Here is a 10,274-nt window from a genome sequence, read left to right on the forward strand (position 1 = left end):
GCCCTGCGCTGGGCTCCACACTGGGCGCGTCTGTCCTTCCCCTGCTCTCTCTGTATACTCTGACTCCCCCTCTTTAGGGAAAAAAAAAAATCAGCAAACGCTAATAACACATAGGGCAGAGTCTAAAAGAGACCAGGTGCAAGCTTCCAGTTGTCCTCTCCCAGCAGGAGTCATGGGGTCATTTAAGAAGTCATTTAAGCCTTCCATGTGTGACAACATGCATGAAAGATTACCAACCACAAAGCTTACCTGAGCCTTGGTGTCCAATGTTTCAACTGGAAATTGCTCATGTAAGCCTGGCTGACCCACTTGGCTGGCCTTAGTTACTCAGTGTCCAGCCCCTCCGAGGCTAATCTGATACCACGAGACCCAGGGCCCTCAGGTAAACAAAGACACTCTTATCAGGTGGGATATTCCAAGGGCCTGGGGTGATCTCCCACGACCCTGGACGAGGACCAAACCTTTCTCCAGAATGTGCCGGGTTTGGACCACCCAGACCTCCCGAGTTAATCCTTGAAGACACCACCGTCCTGACCAGTAGCATTAGTATCACTCAGGAACTTGTTAGATCTCTAAGTGGAGTCACCCCAGGGTTACTGATCCAGAAACTCTAGGGGTCGAGCGAGCCCAGCCTGTGCTTCAACAAACCCTCTGGGTGTGCTGATGCAGGCTAAAGTTTGAGAAATGCTGGTTAAAGGAATGAGGTCCTGGGTGGGCTGAACTTTTTACAGAGAGGGCATAGAAGGTCACCCCCCCCACACACAGCAGTCAGCACCCCAGAAAAAGGAAAGCTTCCCACACTATGTCACCTCTAGACGCTGGGAGCACCCATTCTTCACCACTGCTCCCTTGTAGCCCTGAGCCCCCTTTATGGTTCAATGCCCGGCCCTGTGGCAAAGGCACTGGAAAAGCAGTCTTGGTGGCAGAGAGAGTGAGGAAGCCGAGCAGCAGCCTTAGGAGGAGAGGAGCTCTGGAATCCGGAAGCCAGGAGAGGGAGGTCCTGGTGTTCCCATCAGGAATGGGGCTAGCGGTTCACACTTGTCCCTTGTCGCAAGCGCGAGTCCTACCTTGCCCATGGCCCCCACCAGGCAACCCTAGGCAAGTCTCTTATTTTCAGTCTCCTCAAGGGGAAGGAGCTCCTGGCAGAAGAGGGAAGAGGGCTGGAGAGATTAGGAAGAAAGCCCTTCCCAGGCTCTGCGAGCAATGACCAGTGTTACCAGAGTTTGAGGCTGTTCGGGACCCACACATTTCCCTACACCTCCAGCCGTGCCTTTACCAAGTCCAGAGGCCCATCCCCCACCCCCGCCTGGGAGGGGGTGTTGTGGGGGGAGAAGCGGGTCTTGCCGAAAGGAGGGTCGGGGAGGACTTGCAGTCCACGAAGGCAGCATCCCAAACATGGGGCCTGGGCCCTGCAAGCCTCTGTAGCAAGAGTCCTTCAAAGCCAGCTGCCAGAAGATGGAGGAAATGGCTTGAGGCTGACAGGAGAAGGTGGCTGGATATGGCGTCAGTCCACCCCAAACATCCCAAACCACCCCCGCAACCCCCACCCCCACCACCCTGCCCTGAAGGTGTCTTCCTTGGCCCTGGGAACAAGGGCTGTTTCCAACGTGAACAGGAAGTGAGGAAAGAATGAGGTGGCTTTGTGAATGCCACCTCCTGCCCCTACCAAGTTGGAGCGGGCCTAGAGAAGGGGCACCGGGTAGGACTTTGTCGTCCGGGCTGCCCCCTCCCCGCCACCCGGCGGTTCTCACCGTATCACTTGAGCGCCATCTGCTGGCAACCTAGGGAATTGCCCTGCCGAGACTCGGCGCTTAATACCTGCCAGGGGTTTCTTCCCAGAGAGCAGGACCCCAAGGCAAAAGATAGAGTAGATCATTGGCCACCTCAGCAACTGCCCCACATCTTGGCAGGAACCCGAGGCCCGGGAAGGACCAGTTCACTTGGCTACCAGGCTAAACCTGCTGGGGCAAGCCTGTCCTCCTGTACGCCGGCTTCACCAGACAAGTAAGAGACGGATGGGGGCAGGGGGGTGGGGGGGTGCTTGGCATGGAGGGACAGCCCAGCCCCCCCATGTTCTCCCAGGGCCTCCCCCCAGGCTTTTGGAATCATCAGTTTCATTTCTTGGAGCCGGGCTCTGATTGTACAGAACAGACACTGATCCAGCTGGACATTTAGACAGGGTACCGCCTACCTTTACAGCACCAAAGCCTTTGGAATAGCAGGTGTCCCACACCAGCCGCAAGCTCCAAAGACTTTGAGGTGATGCCTTTGTTCTTTGCATCTTTAACACACACAAACTGCCTAACTCCAGGAATCAGACTATCACACAAAATAAGCCTGAAAACTACCGTCACTCTCCCCGTAGGTCCTACAGGTCTCGGTACGCCCCCCAGTTCTACTCCCCCTCCCGGTGTTCCTGGCCTGGCTAGCACCACCATCCACGCAGCACTCAATTCAGAAATCTGTGCTTCATCTTGGACTCCTTTTCCTTCTCAATTCCCTGTACCAGTTGGTCAGTCCACCTCCTGAACAGTTCCTAAATTCGTCCAGCGCTCCCTGTCTGCCCATCACCACCCTAGTGCAACAGTGCCTGAACTGCTTAAAATACCCATTAATTCAGGGGTTAACAAACCTTTTCTATAAAGGGCCAGATAGTAAATATTTTAGGTTCTGTGGACCAAGAGGCAAAATTAAGGATATTATGCAGTTACTTACATATTATAGTCGCTGTCACAACTGTTCGGTTGTGCCATTGTAGGAAAAAGCAGCCATAAACAATACCTAAGTGAATGAACATGGCCATGTTCCAACAAAACTTTATTTAAATTACACTGAGCTTTGAATTGCATGTAATATTCATGTGTCACAAAACCTTATTCTTCCTTTGATTTTTTTTTCCCAGCCATTTAAAAATGCAAAACTCATTCTTAACTTACAATGGGTACAAAACCAGGCCAACCAGCCGTAGTTTGCCAACCCCTGACTTAATTGATCCCATTCCCGTTCATTCTCCACGCTTCAGCCAAGGGGATTTTGCCAAAACATAGATCCGATGCTGCCAATCTTTTGCTAACAACTGGCCAATAGCTTGAGATAAAAATGCAAGGCCATCAGCCTCCAACAGCCTTCCATCCAGGCTCTTCTGTGACCCCCTCATCCCATGAACCCTAGACAGCCCCGGAAATTCCCCTGGTCCTCACACAGGCCCCAAGCCCACTCATTCATGCTTTTCACTCCTTCTAGTTCCTCTGTCTGGAATTTTCTTGCCCCACTAAAAATTCTGTTTTCTTTACACTCTACTCACAAAATTTCTGACACCAAATAGCAGTTGTTTGTTTGTTTGTTTGTTTGTTTCCACATCAGCTAATTCTCCAACATCAGCCAGGTGTCCAACAACTGATTCTGACACTATCTACCTGTAGTTAACATCAGATCCCACGGGCTAAGGGTTCAGGGCCACGAGACTTCCCCCTCATTCCACCAATCTCAAGTAGTGGGTCGTGAGGGGACCCAGACTTCTGTCTGATTTGGCTACAAGTTGGGAATTCCCACAACCCCCTCCTCCGGTTCAATACTTTGCTCAGGGAACTTGGATAAACACATTTACGGGTTATATGATGGAGACGATAAAGAATGGACAGAGGAACAGTGAAGTCCAGAGGGTCCCGAGTCAGGACCTTCTGTTCCCATGGAAGTGGGGTGCACCCCCTTCCCAGCACAAGAATGTGTTCACTGACTGGGGACCCCTCGAACCCCATACTGCCGGGATTTTATGGAGGTAAGTGTGGTGGATTATTAACTCAACCTCTAGTCCCTCTCTGCTCCCTGGAAGCTGAAATGGTTGCTCAAAGTTCCAAGCTCCTAAGGCCCCTCTCAAAGCTATCCAGGAGCCTAACGAGAGCCATCACATTAGAAAAAAAGGCACTCCTGGGGCACCTGGGTGGCTCAGTGGATTAAGCCGCTGCCTTCGGCTCAGGTCATGATCTCAGGGTCCTGGGATCGAGCCCCGCATCGGGCTCTTTGCTCAGCGGGAGCCTGCTTCTCTCTCTCTCTCTCTGCCTGACTCTCCGCCTACTTGTGATCTTTCTCTCTGTCAAATAAATTAATAAAATCTTAAAAAAAAAAAAAAAAAGAAAAAAAAAGAAAAAAAGGCACTCCTATCACCCAGGAAATTCCAAGGGATTTGGGAGCTCTGTGTCAGGAACCAGGATCAGAGTTTATGACAACGATGAAACCGTTGGTGTGGAGGGACCCTACAGAGCTCGAGGGGGATAGGAGGGCTGGTTGCCAGAGGACCCAACCCCTAAAAAGAAGCTTGCAACTTTCAGTCCCACCCATGACCTCGGGGAAGGGAGAAGAGCCGGAGATTTCCTTCCGATCACTACTGGCCGAGGACTTGATCCGTCATGCCTACATGATGGCATCTCCATAAAAACTCCTAAATGACAGAGAACAGGGAGCTTCCAGAACTGCTTACACATCAAGGTGCTGGGAGGGTGGTATGTATGCCCAGAGGGCATGGACGTTCCCTGTGCACCTTCTCTCCCCCGAACCTTGCCCCTTACATCTCTTCTATGTATCCGTTCCTGAGTTGTAACTTTTATAAGAAACTGTTAATGGTAAGGAAAGCACTTTCCTGAGTTGGGTGCATCGTCCTAGAGAATTCTGAAACCCATGGAGCCCTTTGAATTGTTAGCCCGTTGGTCAGAATTTCCGGGGACAACCTGGCACTTACGACGGGCATCTCAAAGAATGGCAGTCTGGGGGACTAAGCCCTTAGAACTGTGGGATCTGAGAGGGACCCTGGTAGATAGTGCCAGAATTGCATTGAACTGTAGAAGAATTGAACTGAATTGTAGGAGAAGTTGGCTGGTGTGAGAAAATACACACACACACACACACACAATTTGGTGTCGTAAGTTTTGTGAGTAAAGAGTTCAGATCATCTCCTACATGAGGAAACTGAGCTAATGGGTTTAGACGGGGCAGAGCCAATGTCATGATCTCCTCAGCCCGAGAGACCTCCCTACTATCCCAGAGTGCTCAGCTGCTGCCTGGAGGGAGGCACTGCTTCTCCCCTCCCCTGCCGTCGAGCTTCCTCCCCTGAGAAGCCGGCACCGGGCAATCTCTCATCCATGCCACAGCTGTCCATGGCCCCCGGGCCCCGGGTTTCCACTGCAAAGAGACTACCCAGATGAACCCCACCATCCAGCTTCCCTGATCCCATGTGTGGACAGCCAAGGATGGCTGGAGAAAAGGTCCTGCCACATTCGTAGACCGACACCATCAGCCAGTGGGCCCCATGGTGCCACCCACGTCTCCTTGTACTCGTCCTCGGTCAGCTTCCTGGCCTTCTTCCCAAAGGTATCCTTAACACGGGGACCTCTCGCGCCCCCTGCCCTCCACCCCCACAAGGTGTGCCCTTGTCCCCTGGGTGTTCATTTGAACGAGACCAGACCCTCGAAGTCTGTTGTAGAGACCTCACAGTCACAATCACCGGGATTCCATTATCTCCTGCGTGTGGGGTGTGTGGGGCATGTGGGACCCGAGGGAGGTGCCCCATGCTCCCCTTCTGCCTTAACAAAGAAACTCACAGGTATTTATACCTTCGAGAAAACAGAGAAGTGAATTTAAATATTATTGCCAGGGCAACCCATTATTAAGGAAGACAAGCGATCAGAATCACAAGCTTTGTAAAAGTTAAAGGTTACTTTCACAGGACAAAGCAACCGCCTCTTACATGTGATTGTCTGACAAGATTCTCTTGTAAGCAGTAACATTTGCAAGAATGGTTTTCAGCTGCAGGAAAGAAGCTGCTTTCATTTCCGTGGCTTCAGAAAAAAAAGGGAACATTTTTTTCTCTTTAGGCTGAGCCAGGGTTATTTTCATCTCCACCAGTTAGACGGACCTGGATTTTTTTTTTTTTTAAGATTTTTATTTATTTAGGGGTGCCTAGGTGGCTCAGTGGGTTAAGCCTCTGCCTTCAGCTCGGATCATGATCTCAGGGTCCTGGGATTGAGTCCCGCATCGGGCTCTCTGCTCAGCAGGAGCCTGCTTCCCCCTCTCTCTCTGCCTGCCTCTCTGCCTACTTGTGATCTCTCTCTCTGTCAGATAAATAAATAAAAATCTTTTTTTAAAAGATTTTAAAATCTTTTAAAAAAAGATTTATCTTTTAAAAAAAGATTTTTATTTATTTATCTGTCAGAGAGAGAGAGAGCACAAGCAGGGGGAGCAGTAGGCAGAGGGAGAAGCAGGGTCCCTGCTGAGCAAGGAACCTGATGTGGGACTCGATCCCTAGACCCTAGGATCATGACCTGAGCCAAAAGCAGATGCTAAACCCACTGAACCACCCAGGTGCCCTGGGACCTGGAATTTTTAAGGCCAAGTGCTGACATTCCATTAGCACCAAGAGGAACAAAGGCAGGTCCGAAAAGGATTGTCTACACTGCCAGGCGGCCCATTTACATGGCCTTCCCACTCTCCTACATCAGGGCTTGTCCACCTGGAGCTCGCCTGGGTCACCTGGGATCCAACGTGCAAATTCAGGTGCTGACTGCCAAGGTCTGGGGTGTCCCCGAGATTCCGCACATCTAACCGGGAGATGAGGTGCTTGCTGTCAGTCTCCCTCCAGACGCTGTGAATGGGACCATCCTGGATGTTTATTCATACGTGTCCCCACTCCTCAAACCTCCCACCCTGGAGAGGCCCCAGTCCTCACGCTCAGCCAAGGACCTTGTTTCCTATTTCACCGAGAAAATAAAAAGCAATCTGGGGGGTAGAATTCCACAAACTCCCACCACGTCTACCCCGCCACTCCGTCCTCGTCTGCGTGCCTCGCGTGTGACAGTGCGATATCGCAGGCCCTCCTCCCCCCACAACCTCACCCTAGATCCTGCCCCCTTTCCCACCCGCAAGGCATCCACCCCTCCAGGGTCCTCCCTCTGGCATTTTCCCTTTTCACCTAAGCAAATGCACGGTCGCTGCTCCCATCTTTAAGAAACCAAAGACGTCTGGTCCCTTCTTCTTGCTGCTACCCCCTCATTTCCGTCTCTTCCTTAATAGCTCCCTGTCTACAGGCACGGACTCCGAATTCTCTCCCTGGACCCTCCGGAGCCCCTTCCAGTTGGCTTTTGCCGCAGCCTCCACCAAAACTGCTCTCGTCAAGGTCACCAAAGGCCTCCATGCTGATAAACGTAACAGCCTAGACACTGTGTTCCCACTGGGCCCCCCAGCAGCGTGGGACCCAATGTTTCCCCAGTGCCTGGTCTTCAGGGCACCCCCTCCCATCCACCTCGCTGCCCCTCGCTCTCGGTGTCTGTTGCTGGCTTCTCACCTGCTCTGGCCCCTTGCTCCTCTTCTCTGGCCTCTCTACCCTTACCCTTCTGGTCTCCTCCTGCCATTCTGCGGCTCTCCATGCCAGTTGTACCCCTGACTCCCAGGTTCAAATCTGTAGCCCAGGTCACTGCGCTAATGCTGGGGCAGTACGCCCTGCTAACATCCTGACATTTCCACCAGGTGCCTGTCCAATCTCAGAGGCAGCAAAGCCAAACTGCTTATTTCTCCTTTTAAGTCTGTGCCTCGGGCAGTCTTCCCCACCTCAGTCAAGGTACATCCTGTCTTCTGCCTGCTCTGGCCAAAACCTATAATCATCCTGACCCCTTCTATATCCAGGACGCCCCCTAGGTTAACCATAGGTTAACCAGCACCCCAGTGTGAACTGGGAAAGGGTGCCCCTCTGGGCAGGCATGGGACCTGGGGTCTGAATTTCAGTGTCCCCCACGCCCCATCCCCACAGCCCACGGCTTTGGGCCCAACCGCACACACACTGGCAGTGTGTCCCCTGGTGGCAGCCTCTCAGGCTGTTCCAGTGAAAAGACAATTGTCCTTCCTGCTGCTTGGCACTTGATTCCTGCCCATTTTCCAAGTCTGGTCCTCCCTCCTCCTGGCAGTTCCTGATGGCCTTTCAATAAATTCCTCTGCTGCTGAAGAAAACCAGGAGCACCCACTAAGACTATCTAGAAACTTGCGCGAATCCCTCCTACCCTTAGAATTAGAAAACTCCATTTCCCCATCGTCCCCTGGAAACGGTCTGGAGGGGGCTGCCGGAAGACCACCAATGACGTCGCCAAACTGAAGGCCACCTGGGACAGCTCTGCTCTAGTTGACACCAGCCTGGTCTCCTCGTCCTGCCTTCCCACCCGCACGCCCCCAGGGCTCTGTTCTCTTCCCGGGCCCCTCTTCCATGTCTGTCCTGTAAATGGTGCCAGGCTTCGGGGCTCCAACCTCTCCCTTCCGCCCTCTTCCCCCCCCTGCTCCCCAGGGCGCCCTTCACACTCACGGTATGAACCCCATCTCTACCCCTCTGCTGAGCGGCAGACCCTCCCCTGCCGGAAGCCTCCACCCACAAGTCCAAGGACACCTACACCCAAGCACATCTACGCGGAGCTGGTCCCCTTCCCGCCTACAGCTGCTTCTCTTCCTGCCTCCCCCACCCAGCTCGAGGACCCCGGGCTGCTTCCCCAGAAGCTCAGCATCACCGCACAGCTCCCTTCTTCCTTCATGTCAAGTCCATCCTTCCTAGGCACTCAGGAAATCGGAAGCTTCTTCTTCTTTTTTTTTTTTTTTAAGATTTTATTTATTTATTTGACAGACAGATCACAAGTAGGCAGAGAGGCAGGCAGAGAGAGAGAGAGAGAGGAGGAAGCAGGCTCCCTGCTGAGCAGAGAGCCCGATGCGGGACTCGATCCCAAGACCCCGAGATCATGACCTGAGCCGAAGGCAGCGGCTTAACCCACTGAGCCACTCAGGTGACCCCGGAAGCTTCTTCTCTTGAAACATCTCTCCAAACCATCCCCTCCTCTCCAACCCCACAGCCTCTGCCTCCTTCAGTTCTGCATCCTCCCCGGGCTGTTCGGGCAGCCTCTTAGAAGGCTCCTGGCCACCTTCCTCTTCTTCCCCGACACCAGCGCCGAAGTGAGCTTCTTGCAACTCAAACCTGATCATATCGCTCCCTACCAGTGAGAGCCGCGTTCTGTCCTGTTCTTATCTCAGCTTCTTACAGAGATTCTGGTGTCCTCTCCCAGATCCTGCTGGAACAGGACATTCAGGAGAAAAACTGGGACTTCTTGGCCCTCCTCTTTGCTCCTCAGATATAATTCAGCAAGTTTGCAAAACATTGATCTAGTGATTCCCAAAGTGCTGTGGGAATCATTTGAGAAAGCGGGTTAAAAATGAACTCCCACAGGGCGCCTGGGTGGCTCAGTGGGTTAAAGCCTCTGCCTTTAGCTCAGGTCATGATCCCAGGGTCCTGGGATGGAGCCCCACATCCGGCTCTCTGCTCACTAGGGAGCCTGCTTCCCTTCCTCTCACTCTCTCTCTGCCTGCCTCTCTGCCTGCTTGCGATCTCTGTCAAATAAATAAATAAAATCTTAAAAAAAAAAAATTAACTCCCAGGCTCACCCCCTTGGAGATTCCAATTCACTGGACAGTGAATGTTAAGATTTTTCCAGAGGACTCTGCATCCTGGCCACCTGCTTCGACTATAATAATGGGGGAGGGGTGAGAATTCCTCCTTCCCAGGGTAGTTGGGGGGCTGAGAGGGCTTCTGCCTACATCTGCCTCTCACTTCCTTCCTCCTTTGACACAGGGGTGAATGTGAGGCCCCCCGTGGCACGGGTCTTTCTTGCAGACTCAGAGCCCCTCATTGATCTCCTCATGTTCCCCATGGCACCAAGGTCTGACCATGACCAGGATGTCCCCCAGTATCTTTGGGAGTTCCTGTGTCTTCCTTTAATGTTTGGTTTCTTCATTTTCTATTTTAAAAACGAATATGGGAGCACCTGGGTGGCTCAGTGGGTTGAGGTTCTGCCTTCAGCTCAGGTCATGATCTCAGGGTCCTGGAATCGAGCCCCACATAGAGCTCTCTGCTCAGCAGGGAGCCTGCTTTCCCCCCACCCCCACCTACCTCTCTGCCTACTTATGATCTGTCAAATAAATTAAATCTTTTAAAAATAATAAAATAAAAATAAAAATGAATATGGGCCAGGGGTGGGGGTGGGGGTGCCTAGGTGGCTCAGGTCATGATCTCAGAGTCCTGGGATCAAGACCCATATGGGGATCCGTGCTCAGCAGGGAGTCTGCTTCTCCCTCTCCCCCTGCCTTTCCCCCTGCTTGTGCTCCAATAAGTAAAATCTTTTTTTAAAAATTTTAAAATACAGAGGGACGGAGTTCTGTTCAATGGGTACATTAGGTCGACATGATGGTGTTCTGGAGGT

Source organism: Mustela nigripes, chromosome 1 (genome assembly GCF_022355385.1).
Source record: "Mustela nigripes isolate SB6536 chromosome 1, MUSNIG.SB6536, whole genome shotgun sequence".
Taxonomy (NCBI): Eukaryota; Metazoa; Chordata; class Mammalia; order Carnivora; family Mustelidae; genus Mustela; species Mustela nigripes.